At 54.0% G+C, this 18,740-nt stretch overlaps 1 protein-coding gene and 1 long non-coding RNA gene across 2 annotated transcripts in view; one reads left to right on the plus strand and one right to left on the minus strand.

Moving 5' to 3' along the window:
- Window positions 1-11,443, minus strand: part of CARD9 (caspase recruitment domain family member 9) — a 238,687-nt gene extending 227,244 nt beyond the window's left edge. The window contains exon 1 of the mRNA XM_063935814.1: window positions 11,139-11,443. The gene's annotated coding sequence lies outside the window, so the exon portion shown is untranslated. The remainder of the gene's footprint in view (window positions 1-11,138) is intronic.
- LOC134948053 (uncharacterized) overlaps window positions 10,746-18,740 on the plus strand; it is a 41,099-nt gene continuing 33,104 nt past the window's right edge. The window contains exon 1 of the long non-coding RNA XR_010182898.1: window positions 10,746-10,843. This is a non-coding gene — a long non-coding RNA (uncharacterized LOC134948053). The remainder of the gene's footprint in view (window positions 10,844-18,740) is intronic.

The raw sequence follows: 18,740 nt of genomic DNA on the forward strand, positions 1-18,740 counted from the left end.
TTACCCCTTCCGCTCTCACAGTCGCTGCAGGACACAGATGCAGCACATTACCCCTTCCGCTCTCACAGTCACTGCAGGCCACAGATGCAGCACATTACCCCTTCCGCTCTCACAGTCGCTGCAGGACACAGATGCAGCACATTACCCCTTCCGCTCTCACAGTCGCTGCAGGACACAGATGCAGCGCATTACCCCTTCCTCTCTCACACTCGCTGCAGGACACAGATGCAGCACATTACCCCTTCCGCTCTCACACTCGCTGCAGGACACAGATGCAGCACATTACCCCTTCCGCTCTCACAGTCGCTGCAGGACACAGATGCAGCACATTACCCCTTCCGCTCTCACACTCGCTGCAGGACACAGATGCAGCACATTACCCCTTCCGCTCTCACAGTCACTGCAGGCCACAGATGCAGCACATTACCCCTTCCGCTGTCCCCGGCTCTCTCCGGCTTCTCACATTCAGGCAGGTTACAATTTACATGCAGAGGTTGTAATAGGAAAAACATGGAAATCACAGATTCCATTAGGTCAAAATTCATAGATTTTTAATTTGTATAAACCAGTTCAAGATTACGCCATCAGTTGACGTTTTGACCCAACACATGGGTCTTCCTCAAGACCGGCTAATGTTAATGTACGACAATATATATATATATATATATATATACACATACTGTATACAATTGTAATCAGGGCCGGTTCTACACCAGTGCAAAGTTTTCCACTGGCGCCCCCCCCCCCCCCCCCCCGCGCGCGTGCGCGGCAAAACAGGGGCGTGGCTTTATAGGGGAGGGTCATGGCCACAGTTATGCCCCCATTAGCTGTGCCCCCAGATTTGCCCCAAGTAGTTGTGCCCCCCAGTAGATTTGCCCTGTGCCCCCTGTACTTGTGCCCCCCTGTAGATTTGCCCCAGTAGTTGTGCCCCCAGCAGCTGTGCCCCCAGTTAATTTGCCCCAGTAGCTGTTCCCCCTGTAGCAGTGCCCCCTGTAGTTGTGCCCCTAGTAGATGTGCCCCTTGTAATAGTGCCCCCTATATAGTAGTACCCCCAGTAGCTGTGTCCACAGTAGCTGTGCCCCCTGTAGCTGTGCCCCCTGTATGTGTCCCCAGTAGCTGTGCCCCCTGTATGTGTCCCCAGTAGTAGTGCCCCCTGTAGCTGTGCCCCCTGTATGTGTCCCCAGTAGCTGTGCCCCCTGTAGCTGTGCCCCCTGTATGTGTCCCCAGTAGTAGTGCCCCCTGTAGCTGTGCCCCCTGTATGTGTCCCCAGTAGCTGTGCCCCCTGTATGTGTCCCCAGTAGTAGTGCCCCCTGTAGCTGTGCCCCCTGTATGTGTCCCCAGTAGCTGTGCCCCCTGTATGTGTCCCCAGTAGTAGTTCCCCCCTGTAGCCGCTTTGAAACCCTAAAAGAAAAAACACAATACTTACCAGCCTCGCTCCTGCTTCCGGACCGCTGCTGCTGCTGTCTCCGGGCGCCGGCTCCTCTATATGGAATAGACGTCATACGGCACACGGCGCTCGCTGCAGCCGGGAGCCGGGGAGCGAAGAAGGATAATTAGTAGCGGCGGCGCCCTCAGGGTAGCAGCGCCCCGGGCAAAAAGCCTGCTTGCCCGTGGCAAGAGCCGCTACTGATTGTAATCCACAGGAAGGGGAAAGGAAGGCGCTCTCCGGCCTGTGTGTAAAGTCAGGCATGTATGTAACATACCCAGCTGGCGTCGCTGGGCGGTGTACCACTGGATGTTTAAAATAAATGTGTGACTTATTATACAATTTTGACACAAAGACTGAAGAGTGTGTTCTCTTTCCCTTCCTGCGGATTATGTCTGCATCTGGATGCCCTACTGGGTTCTCCGTGGAGTGCAAGCTCAGCAACCTACTATCTGACGCTGCGAGTGTGGGACCCCCATGTTATATATATACCGTTTATTAGAGATGAGCAGGTTCGGTTCGTCAAGATCCGAACCCCCCCGAACTTTTTTTTACACGGGTCCGAAGCAGCCTCGGTTCTTCCCGCCTTAGTCGCAAAACCCAAATGGGGGAAAACGTCATCATCCCGCTGTCGGATTCTCGCGAGATTCGTATTCCATATAAAGAACCACGTGTCAACGCCATTTTCACTCGTGCATTGTAGATTGAGCGGAGAGGACGTGGCTACGTTCTCTGCCTGAAAAGCTCCATATCTGTTCTCAGTGTGCTGCAAATATCTGTGCTCAGTGTGCTGCAAATATCTGTGCTCAGTGTGCTGCATTGTGGTGACCACCAGTATATAGTAGTACAGTGCAGTAGGCCATTGCTGTATCTTGCAGCTCCGTATCAGACTCAGTTCTAGTATTCTAGTATCCTGATCAGTGCTCAATATCTGCTGCATTGTTGTGACCAGTATATAGCAGTGGCGCACCCAGGGGGGTTTCGGAGCACCCAGAAACCCCCCTCAACTAAAAAAAAATAATATATATATATATATTTTTTTTTAAGCTGCATGAGTATTATTAATGGCTGTCTAGAGTCCTCTGCAGCCTGCTGTCTTCCTGGTGGCACTTGTAAGTGCAATAAAAGTTTACTTTATTTTAATTATAGTACATATATATCCATGTGCATACATATATACACATGTATATACATACATATATACACATACACACACACACACACACACACACACATATGATATATATATACATGTGTGTGTATATATATATATATATATGTGTGTGTACTGTATGTGTGTACATATATATATATATATATATATGTATGTATGTATGCATGTTTAATATGCTATGTATATGTGTATATGTATATATATATATGTGTGTGTGTGTGTAGATATATATATATATATATATATATATATATACACAGACACACTAGTTTTACGGACCCAGCATATACTGGGTCACCTCAGTCCCCACCCCCGTGATTGGCTCCGCCCAGTTCTGGAAACCCCCCCATGCAAATCCTGCGTTTGCCACTGTATAGTAGTACAGTGCATTGTGGTGACCACCAGTATATAGTAGTACAGTACAGTAGGCCATTGCTGTATCTTGCAGCTCTGTGTCACTTCTAGTATCCATATCTGTGCTGCATTGTTGTGACCAGTATATAGTAGTACAGTGCAGCATTGTGGTGACCACCAGTATATAGTAGACAGTACAGTAGGCCATAGCGTTATCTTGCAGCTCTGTGTCACTTCTAGTATCCATATCTGTGCTGCATTGTTGTGACCAGTATATATAGTAGTACAGTGCAGCATTGTGGTGACCACCAGTATATAGTTGTACAGTACAGTAGGCCATTGCTATTGATATATTACTGGCATATAATTCCACACATTAAAAAATGGAGAACAAAAATGTGGAGGGTAAAATAAGGAAAGATCAAGATCCACTTCCACCTCGTGCTGAAGCTGCTGCCACTAGTCATGGCCGAGACGATTCAATGCCATCAACGTCGTCTGCCAAGGCCGATGCCCAATGTTATAGTAGAGAGCATGTAAAATCCAAAAAACAAAAGTTCAGTAAAAATGACCCAAAAATCTAAATTAAAAGCGTCTGAGGAGAAGCGTAAACTTGCCAATATGCCATTTACAACACGGAGTGGCAAAGAACGGCTGAGGCCCTGGCCTATGTTCATGGCTAGTGGTTCAGCTTCACATGAGGATGGAAGCACTTCACATGAGGATGGAAGCCTGACCTTCCCAACACTGGACGGGAAGAGCTTGCGCCTTCCACCATTTGCACGCCCCCTGCAAGTGCTGGAAGGAGCACCCGCAGTCCAGTTCCTGATAGTCAAATTGAAGATGTCAGTGTTGAAGTACACCAGGATGAGGATATGGGTGTTGCTGACACTGAGGAGGAAATTGACAAGGAGGATTCTGATGGTGAGGTGGTTTGTCTAAGTCAGGCACCCGGGGAGACACCTGTTGTCCGTGGGAGGAATAGGGCCGTTGACATGCCTGGTGAAAATACCCCAAAAATCAGCTCTTCGGTGTGGAATTATTTCAACAGAAATGCGGACAACAGGTGTCAAGCCGTGTGTTGCCTTTGTCAAGCTGTAATAAGTAGGGGTAAGGACGTTAACCACCTAGGAACATCCTCCCTTAAACGTCACCTGCAGCGCATTCATCATAAGTCAGTGACAAGTTCAAAAACTTTGTGTGACAGCGGAAGCAGTCCACTGACCACTAAATCCCTTCCTCTTGTAACCAAGCTCACGCAAACCACACCACCAACTCCCTCAGTGTCAATTTCCTCCTTACCCAGGAAAGCCAATAGTCCTGCAGGTCATGTCACTGGCAAGTCTGGCGAGTCCTCTCCTGCCTGGGATTCCTCCGATGGATCCTTGAGTGTAACGCCTACTGCTGCTGGCTCTGCTGTTGTTGCTGCTGGGAGTCGATCGTCATCCCAGAGGGGAAGTCGGAAGACCACTTGTACTACTTCCAGTAAGCAATTGACTGTCCGACAGTCCTTTGCGAGGAAGATGAAATATCACAGCAGTCATCCTGTTGCAAAGCGGATAACTCAGGCCTTGGCAACTATGTTGGTGTTAGACGTGCGTCCGGTATCCGCCGTTAGTTCACAGGGACTTAGAGAATTGATTGAGGTAGTGTGTCCCCGGTACCAAATGCCATCTAGGTTCCACTTCACTAGGCAGGCGATACCGAAAATGTACACAGACGTCAGAAAAAGACTCACAACTGTCCTAAAAAATGAAGTTGTACCCAATGTCCACTTAACCACGGACATGTGGACAAGTGGAGCAGGGCAGACTAAGGACTATATGACTGTGACAGCCCACTGGGTAGATGTATTGCCTCCCGCAGCAAGAACAGCAGCGGCGGCACCAGTAGCAGCATCTCGCAAACGCCAACTCGTTCCTAGGCAGGCTACGCTTTGTATCACCGCTTTCCATAAGAGGCACACAGCTGAAAACCTCTTACGGAAACTGAGGAACATCATCGCAGATTGGCTTACCCCAATTGGACTCTCCTGGGGATTTGTGACATCAGACAACGCCAACAATATTGTGCATGCGTTACATGTGGGCAAATTCCAGCACGTCCCATGTTTTGCACATACAATGAATTTGGTGGTGCAGAATTATTTAAAAAATTACAGGGGCGTGCAAGAGATGCTGTTGGTGGCCCGAAGAATTGCGGGCCACTTTCGGCATTCATCCACCGCGTGCCGAAGACTGGAGCACCAGCAAACACTCCTGAACCTGCCCCTCCATCAGCTGAAGCAAGAGGTGGTAACGAGGTGGAATTCAACCCTTCAGAGGATGGAGGAGCAGCAAATGGCAATTCAAGCCTATACATCTGCCTACGATATAGGCAAAGGAGGGGGAATGCACCTGACTCAAGCGCAGTGGAGATTGATTTCAACGTTGTGCAAGGTTCTGCAACCCTTTGAACTTGCCACACGTGAAGTCAGTTCAGACACTGCCAGCCTGAGTCAGGTCATTCCCCTCATCAGGCTTTTGCAGAAGCAGCTGGAGAGATTGAAGGAGGAGCTAAAACGGAGCGATTCCGCTAGGCATGTGGGACTTGTGGATGGAGCCCTTAATTCGCTTAACCGGGATTCACGGGTGGTCAATCTGTTGAAATCAGAGCACTACATTTTGGCCACCGTGCTCGATCCTAGGTTTAAAGCCTACGTTGTATCTCTCTTTCCAGCAGACACAAGTCTGCAGAGGTTCAAAGACCTGCTGGTGAGACACTTGTCAAGTCAAGCGGAACGTGACCCGCCAACAGCTCCTCCTTCATTTTCTACCACCAGTGGAGCTGCCAGGAAAAGGATAAAATTTCCAAAACCACCCGCTGGCGGTGATGCAGGGCAGTCAGGAGCGAAAGCTGGTCCGGACTGAAGGACCTGCCAACGATTACTGACACTATTGAAAGAATGGTGGAGGATTATATGAGTGACCGCATACAAGTAGGCACGTCAGACAGTCCGTACGTATACTGGCAGGAATAAGAGGCAATTTGGAGGCCCTTGCACAAACTGGCTTTATTTTACCTAAGTTGCCCCCCTCCAGTGTGTACTCCGAAAGAGTGTTTAGTGCAGCCGGTCACCTTGTCAGCAATCGGCGTACGAGGTTACTTCCACAAAATGTGGAGAAGATGATGTTCATCAAAATGAATTCCTCCGTGGAGACATTAACCATCAATTGCCTCCAGAAAGTACACAGGGACCTGAGATGGTGGATTCCAGTGGGGACAAATTAATAATCTGTGAGAAGGGGGATGTACACAGTGAAAGGGGTGAAGAATCGGAGGATGAGGAGGAGGTGGACATCTTGCCTCTGTAGAGCCAGTTTGTGCAAGGAGGGATTGATTGCTTCTTTTTTGGTGGGGGCCCAAACCAACCAGTCATTTCAGTCACAGTCGTGTGGCAGACCCTGTCACTGAAATGATGGGTTGGTTAAAGTGTGCATGTCCTGTTTATACAACATAAGGGTGGGTGGGAGGGCCCAAGGACAATTCCATCTTGCACCTCTTTTTCTTCTTTGCATCATGTGATGTTTGAGGACTATTTTTTTGAAGTGCCATCCTGCCTGACACAGCAGTGCCACTCCTAGATGGGCCAGGTGTTTGTGTCGGCCACTTGGGTCGCTTAGCTTAGTTATCCAGCGACCTCGGTGCAAATTTTAGGACAAAAAATAATATTGTGAGGTGTGAGGTGTTCAGAATATACTGGAAATGAGTGGAAATTATGGTTATTGAGGTTAATAATACATTAGGATCAAAATCACCCCCAAATTCTATGATTTAAGCTGTTTTTGAGTGGTTTTTGAAAAAAACCCCACCTGAATCCAAAACATACCCGAATCCGACAAAAAAATTTAAGGGAGGTTTTGCCAAAATGCGTCCGAATCCAAAACACGGCCGCGGAACCGAATACAAAACCAAAACCCAAAAAATTTCCGGTGCACATCTCTACTGTATATACATACAGAGTATACAGTATATATGATTCCAAAAGAAGGCACTCACCACCAAATGCAACATGTACATGTCGGCTTAAATGCAACGTTTTGGTCCTTTCTGGACCTTTTTCAAGCTGGAAAACATATGAAACCGGTCTCCAACATTGTGCTGCTGGGGCTGCAGGGGAGCAGTACGAGATCCCACCCAGCACAAAGGTATTACATAATAGTATGTTCCCAGAAATGAGTGACACCACTTGCTACATCAGTTACCTGTAATAGATGGGTGCGGGGCTCCCTGGGGTGAGTGTACCGGTGCTGTACAGAGGGGTCTGTATCTAGTCAGCTGGGTGCGGGGCTCCCTGGGGTGAGTGTACCGGTGCTGTACAGAGCGGTCTGTATCTAGTCAGCTGGGTGCGGGGCTCCCTGGGGTGAGTGTACCGGTGCTGTACAGAGGGGTCTGTATCTAGTCAGCTGGGTGCGGGCTCCCTGGGGTGAGTGTACCGGTGCTGTACAGAGCGGTCTGTGTCTAGTCAGCTGGGTGCGGGGCTCCCTGGGGTGAGTGTACCGGTGCTGTACAGAGCGGTCTGTGTCTAGTCAGCTGGGTGCGGGGCTCCCTGCGGTGAGTGTACCGGTGCTGTACAGAGCGATCTGTGTCTAGTCAGCTGGGTGCGGGGCTCCCTGGGGTGAGTGTACCGGTGCTGTACAGAGGGGTCTGTATCTAGTCAGCTGGGTGCGGGCTCCCTGGGGTGAGTGTACCGGTGCTGTACAGAGCGGTCTGTGTCTAGTCAGCTGGGTGCGGGGCTCCCTGGGGTGAGTGTACCGGTGCTGTACAGAGCGGTCTGTGTCTAGTCAGCTGGGTGCGGGGCTCCCTGGGGTGAGTGTACCGGTGCTGTACAGAGCGATCTGTGTCTAGTCAGCTGGGTGCGGGGCTCCCTGGGGTGAGTGTACCGGTGCTGTACAGAGGGGTCTGTATCTAGTCAGCTGGGTGCGGGGCTTCCTGGTGTGAGTGTACCGGTGCTGTACAGAGGGGTCTGTATCTAGTCAGCTGGGTGCGGGGCTCCCTGGGGTGAGTGTACCGGTGCTGTACAGAGGGGTCTGTATCTAGTCAGCTGGGTGCGGGGCTCCCTGGGGTGAGTGTACCGGTGCTGTACAGAGGGGTCTGTATCTAGTCAGCTGGGTGCGGGGCTCCCTGGTGTGAGTGTACCGGTGCTGTACAGAGGGGTCTGTATCTAGTCAGCTGGGTGCGGGGCTCCCTGGGGTGAGTGTACCGGTGCTGTACAGAGGGGTCTGTATCTAGTCAGCTGGGTGCGGGGCTCCCTGGGGTGAGTGTACCGGTGCTGTACAGAGGGGTCTGTATCTAGTCAGCTGGGTGCGGGGCTCCCTGGGGTGAGTGTACCGGTGCTGTACAGAGGGGTCTGTATCTAGTCAGCTGGGTGCGGGGCTGCCTGGGGTGAGTGTACCGGTGCTGTACAGAAGGGTCTGTATCTAGTCAGCTGGGTGCTGGGCTCCCTGGGGTGAGTGTACCGGTGCTGTACAGAGGGGTCTGTATCTAGTCAGCTGGGTGCGGGACTGCCTGGGGTGAGTGTACCGGTGCTGTACAGAGGGGTCTGTATCTAGTCAGCTGGGTGCGGGGCTCTTTGGGGTGAGTGTACCGGTGCTGTACAGAGGGGTCTGTATCTAGTCAGCTGGGTGCGGGGTTCCCTGGGGTGAGTGTACCGGTGCTGTACAGAGGGGTCTGTATCTAGTCAGCTGGGTGCGGGGCTCCCTGGGGTGAGTGTACCGGTGCTGTACAGAGGGGTCTGTATCTAGTCAGCTGGGTGCGGGGCTCCCTGGGGTGAGTGTACCGGTGCTGTACAGAGGGGTCTGTATCTAGTCAGCTGGGTGCGGGGCTCCCTGGGGTGAGTGTACCGGTGCTGTACAGAGGGGTCTGTATCTAGTCAGCTGGGTGCGGGGCTGCCTGGGGTGAGTGTACCGGTGCTGTACAGAAGGGTCTGTATCTAGTCAGCTGGGTGCGGGGCTCCCTGGGGTGAGTGTACCGGTGCTGTACAGAGGGGTCTGTATCTAGTCAGCTGGGTGCGGGGCTGCCTGGGGTGAGTGTACCGGTGCTGTACAGAGGGGTCTGTATCTAGTCAGCTGGGTGCGGGGCTCCCTGGTGTGAGTGTACCGATGCTGTACAGAGGGGTCTGTATCTAGTCAGCTGGGTGCGGGGCTCCCTGGGGTGAGTGTACCGGTGCTGTACAGAGGGGTCTGTATCTAGTCAGCTGGGTGCGGGGCTCCCTGGGGTGAGTGTACCGGTGCTGTACAGAGGGGTCTGTATCTAGTCAGCTGGGTGCGGGGCTCCCTGGGGTGAGTGTACCGGTGCTGTACAGAGGGGTCTGTATCTAGTCAGCTGGGTGCGGGGCTGCCTGGGGTGAGTGTACCGGTGCTGTACAGAAGGGTCTGTATCTAGTCAGCTGGGTGCGGGGCTGCCTGGGGTGAGTGTACCGGTGCTGTACAGAGGGGTCTGTATCTAGTCAGCTGGGTGCGGGGCTCCCTGGGGTGAGTGTACCGGTGCTGTACAGAGGGGTCTGTATCTAGTCAGCTGGGTGCGGGGCTCCCTGGGGTGAGTGTACCGGTGCTGTACAGAGGGGTCTGTATCTAGTCAGCTGGGTGCGGGGCTGCCTGGGGTGAGTGTACCGGTGCTGTACAGAGGGGTCTGTATCTAGTCAGCTGGGTGCGGGGCTGCCTGGGGTGAGTGTACCGGTGCTGTACAGAGGGGTCTGTATCTAGTCAGCTGGGTGCGGGGCTGCCTGGGGTGAGTGTACCGGTGCTGTACAGAAGGGTCTGTATCTAGTCAGCTGGGTGCGGGGCTGCCTGGGGTGAGTGTACCGGTGCTGTACAGAGGGGTCTGTATCTAGTCAGCTGGGTGCGGGGCTGCCTGGGGTGAGTGTACCGGTGCTGTACAGAGGGGTCTGTATCTAGTCAGCTGGGTGCGGGGCTGCCTGGGGTGAGTGTACCGGTGCTGTACAGAAGGGTCTGTATCTAGTCAGCTGGGTGCGGGGCTGCCTGGGGTGAGTGTACCGGTGCTGTACAGAGGGGTCTGTATCTAGTCAGCTGGGTGCGGGGCTGCCTGGGGTGAGTGTACCGGTGCTGTACAGAAGGGTCTGTATCTAGTCAGCTGGGTGCGGGGCTGCCTGGGGTGAGTGTACCGGTGCTGTACAGAGGGGTCTGTATCTAGTCAGCTGGGTGCGGGGCTGCCTGGGGTGAGTGTACCGGTGCTGTACAGAGGGGTCTGTATCTAGTCAGCTGGGTGCGGGGCTGCCTGGGGTGAGTGTACCGGTGCTGTACAGAGGGGTCTGTATCTAGTCAGCTGGGTGCGGGGCTGCCTGGGGTGAGTGTACCGGTGCTGTACAGAGGGGTCTGTATCTAGTCAGCTGGGTGCGGGGCTGCCTGGGGTGAGTGTACCGGTGCTGTACAGAAGGGTCTGTATCTAGTCAGCTGGGTGCGGGGCTGCCTGGGGTGAGTGTACCGGTGCTGTACAGAGGGGTCTGTATCTAGTCAGCTGGGTGCGGGGCTGCCTGGGGTGAGTGTACCGGTGCTGTACAGAAGGGTCTGTATCTAGTCAGCTGGGTGCGGGGCTGCCTGGGGTGAGTGTACCGGTGCTGTACAGAGGGGTCTGTATCTAGTCAGCTGGGTGCGGGGCTGCCTGGGGTGAGTGTACCGGTGCTGTACAGAAGTGTTTGTAGCTGTGAGCTCTGGTCTGTGTCAGTATCTGTGTTGGGAAGACAATGGCTGCTGCAGCACCTCCTGTAACAGAGAGAGAGAGAGAGAGTGAGAGAGAGACAGATAGAGGGACAGAGAGAGATAGATAGAGGGACAGAGAGAGAGAGAGACATAGAGAGAGAGCGCAGGATGTTGGCGGTCTGGAGACAGTGTGTAAGTTCCTTGTTTCTCCTCCGTGTTGCAATCTGTCTCTTCCTGTGGTTATTACAGTATGTTCTGTATCATTATCATTAGTCACGGCAGTGTCTGTGGCGGTCTCATCTTGCCGCTGCGAGGACTGGCCGAGTAATCTCATGGCTGTAGGGCCATGTAGCAGTACGTGCACACACCGGGGTTATACACTGAATATGCGGCCACACAACCAGTCGCTGCTCCTCGGCCCTATGTGCAGCCAGGGCCAGTTTCTGGGAAGGGCAGGAAGGGTATTTGCCCTGGGTGCAGGACTCACCTTTATTAGGGCCGGTATTCTATGTGCTGATAGTCAGGGTATTTTGCAGGAAGTACTGAGCAGTGTGTGATTGGGGGGGAGGTGCAGCAGCGACAGCGTCTGTGATATTATGTAACGCTGGGCCAGTAGTCTTCCTCACCAGCTGCTGCGCTAATGCGGATTCAGGGTGCAAAAATCACACATACAAGGTCCTAAACTGCGTTCTCTACAGATCTGGAGGCGGGTGGGAATGGGGCGCCGACGCTCCACTTAAGGTGTACGGTGCGGACAACTGTTGCTGGGGCGGGTCGCAGTGGTGCATGATGTCACACGCACCCACTGCGACCCTTAACATGGCGGGTAGCCATCTGCCTTCACCGTGCAATGCTTTCGCATGTCAGCAGGGGGGCTGGATCCGGCATGCAGGGAGGACTTGCCCGATGCTGAGCGTCCCGTCCCCCCCATCCCCCCCTCCTCCCCCGCATTTCAAAGAATCTGATGGTAGATGTGTTTTCGGTCTGAATTAGGCCCTTAGACCAGCAAACACTCCACCAGCTCTATGGAGACGCCTGCGACTGGCAAACCGCCCCTATTACCACCCAGTAATGCCCACTGCGTCTTACATCACCACCTCTGTATCAGGACCTCTGCGTTCCTACCACCATCCAGCCAGTAAATGACTAGCATTTATTACATACGCCCACAGATGCTGGAACACGGGTGGCAAAGGGGGGCTCCCCCTCCCAAATATTTGAGAGTCACCTTTCAAAGTACTGGGTTGCGGGGCGCAGTCACGCTGTGCGGCTGCTCCATCTCCTCCGTGCCCACAGCCCTCCTCACCCTGCCTCCAGGGCCGGATTAAGCCTTGGGGGTGCCCGGAGCACTTTAGGCAGGGGGGTCTTGGTGGAAGGGGGGTCTGTGTTTAAGATTCTGCAAACCTCCCATAATGACCCATTCATTAATTAATGTATGATTGTAATCACCTGTGTTGAAATATTTAATTAATAAGAAAGGTGTTACAGCACAGGTGATTGTAATCATACATTAAGAAGGAAGTCCAGGGAGAATATTTTGTCCCTCCTGGAATGGGTCATGTTGGGAGGTGTGGATTCTGTATATTAAATTTAGCCCAATGGTGTATATTACATTTAAACTAATAGTTTAACAATGCCTGGGGACTGTTTATAGCTCCGCCTAATTGAAAAACAACTATTTTATAAAGTTTTCCTGTAGTGGAACAAAGACAACGTAACCTTAAAATACACATAGAAAAATAAAATCTATAATTTATCTTGTCACATGCAATAATAGCAGCAGCCTCTGTACTACTTACACACTGGGACCGAACTCAGGAGGACTCTGTGTGTGTGTGTGTGTGTGTGTGTGTGTGTGTGTGTGTGTGTGTGTGTGTGTGTGTGTGTGTGCACTTGTTTATATATCCTAATGGGGACAAGGGCCAGACAGCACACCAACACTGGCGGGACCTCCGACATGGTGGGGACCTAAAATGAGGTCCCCACGAGTCTGACCCTGGGAGGTGATAGGGGAGTCATGTCTCAACTACCCAGCATACAATTCTCGCAAGTCCCCGAGAATCACGTTTACCAGACTGGAATGGGTGTCGGTGTGTATGCAATGCAGAGTGTGTTTAAAGCAAACAGTTCCCCAGCGCTGGTGAGCATTCCCCAAATAATCTCTGCGGTGCCACCGGGGGGGGGGGGGGGGGGGGGGGGGGGGGCACCGCGGCCTTCTTGCTCTGCGCAGGCGGGGGACTTGGACCGGGTGCCCTTGCTCTCCAGCCAAGTCCCGGCCCGGGGACTTGGCCGGAGGCACCCCGTCCGCCCGGCGCGTCAGCGCCTCCGAGCGCGGCGGAGCGCGGAAGGGGGGGTCCTTCCCTGGTCCGCCCGGGGGCCGACGTGGACTCCCTGGCCGGGCTTAATAGTCGGGGGCGGGTCCACCGGGAGGGGAGGAGGGGCCGGAAGGCAACCTCCCTACCCGGGGCTTAAGCCTCGGGCCGTCCGGACGGGGGGAGCGAGTCCAGGCCTCGCCTCCTCCTCATCCCGCCCGGGTCAACCCCCGGTCCGTCCGGCGGCTCCACGGCCTGGGCTTCCCATCCAGCTTCACCCGGCGAGAGACCGGGCTGCGGAAGCCGGCGAGATCCCGGGCTGTTCTTCTCTTCCATCCATCCGTCCGTTATTTCATTTTCTGTCTGTATGTATGGAGCCCGGGCCACGGAAGCCGGCGGGTGCCCGGGCTGCGGAAGCCGGCGAGAGCCCGGGCTGTTCTTCTCTTCCATTCATCTGTCCGTTATTTCATTTTCTGCCTGTATGTACGGAGCCCGGGCCGCGGAAGCCGGAGTGAGCCCGGGCTGCGGAAGCCGGCGAGAGCCCGGGCTGGTTCTTCTCTTCCATCCATCCGTCCGTTATTTCATTTTCTGTCTGTATGTACGGAGCCCGGGCCGCGGAAGCCGGAGGGAGCCCGGGCCGCGGAAGCCGGCGGGTGCCCGGGTTGCGGAAGCCGGCGAGAGCCCGGGCTGGTTCTTCTCTTCCATCCATCCGTTATTTCATTTTCTGTCTGTATGTACGGAGCCCGGGCCGCAGAAGCCGGAGGGAGCCCGGGCCGCGGAAGCCGGCGGGTGCCCGGGCTGCGGAAGCCGGCGGGTGCCCGGGCCGCGGAAGCCGGCGGGTGCCCGGGTTGCGGAAGCCGGCGGGTGCCCGGGTTGCGGAAGCCGGCGAGAGCCCGGGCTGGTTCTTCTCTTCCATCCATCCGTTATTTCATTTTCTGTCTGTATGTACGGAGCCCGGGCCGCAGAAGCCGGAGGGAGCCCGGGCCGTGGAAGCCGGCGGGTGCCCGGGCCGCGGAAGCCGGCGAGAGCCCGGGCTGTTCTTTTCTTCCATCCATCCATTGTTTAATTTTCTATCTGTATGTATGGAGCCCGGGCTGCGGAAGCCGGCGAGAGCCCGGGCTGTTCTTCTCTTCCATCCATCTGTCCGTTATGTCATTTTCTGCCTGTATGTACGGATCCCGGGCCGCGGAAGCCGGAGGGAGCCCGGGGTGCGGAAGCCGGCGGGTGCCCGGGCTGCGGAAGCCGGCGAAAGCCCGGGCTGTTCTTCTCTTCCATCTGTCCGTTATTTCATTTTCTGTCTGTATGTACGGAGCCCGGGCCGCGGAAGCCGGAGGGAGCCCGGGCCGCGGAAGCCTGCGGGTGCCCGGGCTGTTCTTCTCTTCCATCCATCCATTATTTCATTTTCTAACTGTAATGTAATTGAAATGATAATAAAATAAAAAATCTGTCTACATCTACTACCTACAGGTATCTGTAGGTAGTAGATGTAGACAGATTTTTTTATTTATTTATTTATTTTTATCGTTTCAATTGTCTTGTCTTTACTGATCTCTTCCCTTTCCATTTTTGGAAGGACCAGTCTCTTTCCAAGAGCCCTCCGTGTCGCCAGGCGGCCAGCGGGGGGCGCCGCAGCGGGGACCGGGGGAGAAACAATCCGACCGACAGGCCAGGTAGTTCCTCCCTGGCTTTTTTTTTTTTTTTTTAATTTGATAGAATTGTTTTTGTGGTATTCTTTTACCCCCTTTTTTTTTCCCCTATTTTTTTTTCTTTTCTTTTTTTCCCTTCAATTTATTTCCCTCCACCAGGGGGCGCCGACGAGGGGAGACACCTCCCCGCCGCCGCCGGCCCGGACACATCGCAAATTCACAACGGTGGATTATTTTATTAATTTTTTACGCGGCCAGCAGGGGGCTCCGCGCGCGGACCTGCGTCCCGCTTACATTTGCCGGGCTTATATATTATTTATATTATTTCGGCCAAGTCAGCGGAGCTCGTGTGAGAAGGGCATTCGTCAGAAAAATCGCGGAGCCCGAAAACCGGGTCTGATATTAGTTCAATCCAGGAGGAAAGGTTGCCCAAGTCCGCGGAGCTCAGGTGAGAAGGGCATTCGTCAGAAAAATCGCGGAGCCCGAAAACCGGGTCTGATATTAGTTCAATCCAGAGGAAAGGTTGCCCAAGTCCGCGGAGCTCAGGTGAGAAGGGCATTCGTCAGAAAAATCGCGGAGCCCGAAAACCGGGTCTGATATTAGTTCAATCCAGAGGGAAGGTTGCCCAAGTCCGCGGAGCTCAGGTGAGAAGGGCATTCATCAGAAAAATCGCGGAGCCCGAAAACCGGGTCTGATATTAGTTCAATCCAGAGGGAAGGTTGCCCAAGTCCGCGGAGCTCAGGTGAGAAGGGCATTCGTCAGAAAAATCGCGGAGCCCGAAAACCGGGTCTGATATTAGTTCAATCCAGAGGAAAGGTTGCCCAAGTCCGCGTAGCTCAGGTGAGAAGGGCATTCGTCAGAAAAATCGCGGAGCCCGAAAACCGGGTCTGAGATTAGTTCAATCCAGAGGGAAGGTTGCCCAAGTCCGCGGAGCTCAGTTGAGAAGGGCATTCGTCAGAAAAATCGCGGAGCCCGAAAACCGGGTCTGATATTAGTTCAATCCAGAGGAAAGGTTGCCCAAGTCCGCGGAGCTCAGGTGAGAAGGGCATTCGTCAGAAAAATCGCGGAGCCCGAAAACCGGGTCTGATATTAGTTCAATCCAGAGGGAAGGTTGCCCAAGTCCGCAGAGCTCAGGTGAGAAGGGCATTCGTCAGAAAAATCGCGGAGCTCGAAAACCGGGTCTGATATTAGTTCAATCCAGAGGGAAGGTTGCCCAAGTCCGCGGAGCTCAGGTGAGAAGGGCATTCATCAGAAAAATCGCGGAGCCCGAAAACTGGGTCTGATATTAGTTCAATCCAGAGGGAAGGTTGCCCAAGTCCGCGGAGCTCAGGTGAGAAGGGCATTCATCAGAAAAATCGCGGAGCCCGAAAACCGGGTCTGATATTAGTTCAATCCAGAGGAAAGGTTGCCCAAGTCCGCGGAGCTCAGGTGAGAAGGGCATTCGTCAGAAAATCGCGGAGCCCGAAAACCGGGTCTGATATTAGTTCAATCCAGAGGGAAGGTTGCCCAAGTCCGCGGAGCTCAGGTGAGAAGGGCATTCGTCAGAAAAATCGCGGAGCCCGAAAACCGGGTCTGATATTAGTTCAATCCAGAGGGAAGGTTGCCCAAGTCCGCGGAGCTCAGGTGAGAAGGGCATTCGTCAGAAAAATCGCGGAGCTCGCAGCCGGGCTCTATACCTTCCCCCCTTGCCCATCGCAGCGCCCCCTGGTGGGCTTAATCCGGTACTACAATTTGTGGAAGTCTTGCCGATGAGTGGAGATTGGCACCCCTCGGGCCGGGACAGGCTTCCAGGAGCCTGGGGAAAATCGGAGCAAGTGACGCAAAAGTGTCGCGCGCGCCACCCGACACGTGACTCTAATAAGAGCCACCTCTCCGGATGTGTAATAGGAAGCACGTGCCGGGGCCTGGGCCCTTGATTCCCTGAACCCTGTATTCACGGTGGGCGTGGTTAGACAGAAAGCGCGAGCTTGGTACGGTGTGTGCGCCACAAACCCCGGAAGTCCTGGGTCTGCTGGTCACATTGAGGCAATGGACGGAACCGACGGCAGTGACGAAGACTATCTCCCCGACTCGTCAGAGTTGAGCAGCTCGGATGATAGTGGAGGGGAGGAGACGTCTTTTCACGGCAGGCAGGTTGTGGAAGTGTCCGGGGCTTGCTCCGTGGAGGCAGAACCAAGTCTCCATCCGGCCCGCGCAGTGTCGGTCCAGGTACTTACCCGAAAAGCAGATGGTTCGATTGCATGTAACAAGAAAAATTTCTACCTGTGGTGCGAGAGGCCATTCTCAAAAATTGCGAGACATGTGCAAGCTGTCCACCACAATGAGCATGAGGTAGCAAGGGCACTCAGCTTTCCGAAGCGCTCCAGGGAAAGGACAGTGCAGCAAGACCTGATTCGCACCCGGGGAAACTTTGCCCATAATGTCGGGGTTCTCTGTGAGGGCAGCGGAGTCCTCCTACCGTGCAAGCAGCCGGAAGAAGCAACGGCTCCCCAAGATTTCATGCACTGTGTAAAATGTAAAGGGCTATTCTCCAGGAAGCACCTGTGGCGCCATGTGAAGAGGTGCCCGCTCCGCAAAAGTGACAGCCCCAAACCTGGAAGAACCAGGGTGCAGGGTCTCTTCACTTACGCCACACCTCTCCCGAAAGATGTTGGCACCAGCCTCTGGAAGTTGCTGAGCGAAATGAATTATGATGATGTGGTACCGGTAATCAAAGGGGACCGCTGTATTATGTAGTTCGGTCAGCACCTCTATAACCATCTGGGGTCTGATGTCAGCAAGCATGATTACATCCGTCAGAAGCTCAGAGAGGTGGGGCGGCTTCTGCTGAAGGCGATGAAGGTCACACCGTTGCGGTGTATGGAAGATTTCATTTGCCCACCGAATTTCCTGCAAGTGGTGCATGCTGTGAGGAGCCTGGCCGGTTACGATGACCGCACCAATACATATAAAATACCCTCTGTCACGATCTAGGTAATTCCTTATCAGTATTTACCTTCCAAATGCCTCCTGAGACTGTCCCAGTTTTCCAAGCAGGGGTTAAAGTGAGCCGGAACGGGGCGGAACTGCGTTCCGTCAGTTCCACCAGGAGACGGAACGCAGCTCCGCCTCCCCCGGCTCACCTAACCCGATGTCCCGGGCGGCGCTGCAGGGAGATGCCGGGCACCCGCTGAGATCGCGTTACCAGCGGGCGCCCGTCTCCCTCCCCGCAGCAGCAGCCGGAGCTCAATACTGAGCTCCGGCTTCCGGCTCTGTCAGTGCGCGCTATAGGAGAGACGTCATGACGTCTCTCCCATAGTGCCGAGGAGCGGGCAGCGAGAGAGGACTGCGGCGGGAGCGGGGCTTGGTAAGTATGGTGCTCCCCCTCCCCCCTCCCTCCTATATGTGTACCACTAGCGGTGTTTCTACTGGGGGCTAGTTACTGGGGGGCTTTTACTACTGGGGGGCTTTACTACTGGGGCAAACTACAGAGGGGCAAAACTACTGGGGGGCTTTACTACTGGGGCAAACTACAGAGGGGCAAACTACTGGGGGGCTTTAGTACTGGGGGCAAACTACTGGGGGGCTTTACTGCTGGGGCAAACTACAAGGGGCAAACAACTGGGAGCATTCCTACAAGGGGGCAAGCTACAAAGGGGCAAACTACTGGCAGCATTACTACTGGGGGCTAAACTACAAGGGGGCATAATTACAGGAGCTAAACTACTGGGGGTATAACTACAAGGGGGCAAACTACTGGGGACATTACTAACTTTGGCAAACTACATGGGGGCTAAACTACAGGGGCTAAACAACTGGGGGCACAACTGCAGGGGGCATTACCACTGGGGGATAAACTACATGGGGCAAACTACATGAGGGCAAAACTACTGGGGGCATTGTATAAGGGGTGCTACTGCTGGGGGCATTACTGTATGGGCCGACAAAGAAGCTGCGTTCCCGGTCCGACCCTCCGTCGCTCCACCCCTACCATTGCCACCGCACTGGAAGCCCAGGTTCCAGACTCCCAGCTGCAGCGGATCTGGGACCAGGCCGGCTTTATTATCCCTGCCGCTGCATCGAGCTCATGTGACCGCGGCGCTACTAGTTCAAATCTGTCGCTGATTGGCTGCCGGTCCGCAGCAGTTTTGA

This window comes from Pseudophryne corroboree, chromosome 8 (genome assembly GCF_028390025.1).
Source record: "Pseudophryne corroboree isolate aPseCor3 chromosome 8, aPseCor3.hap2, whole genome shotgun sequence".
Classification (NCBI taxonomy): Eukaryota; Metazoa; Chordata; class Amphibia; order Anura; family Myobatrachidae; genus Pseudophryne; species Pseudophryne corroboree.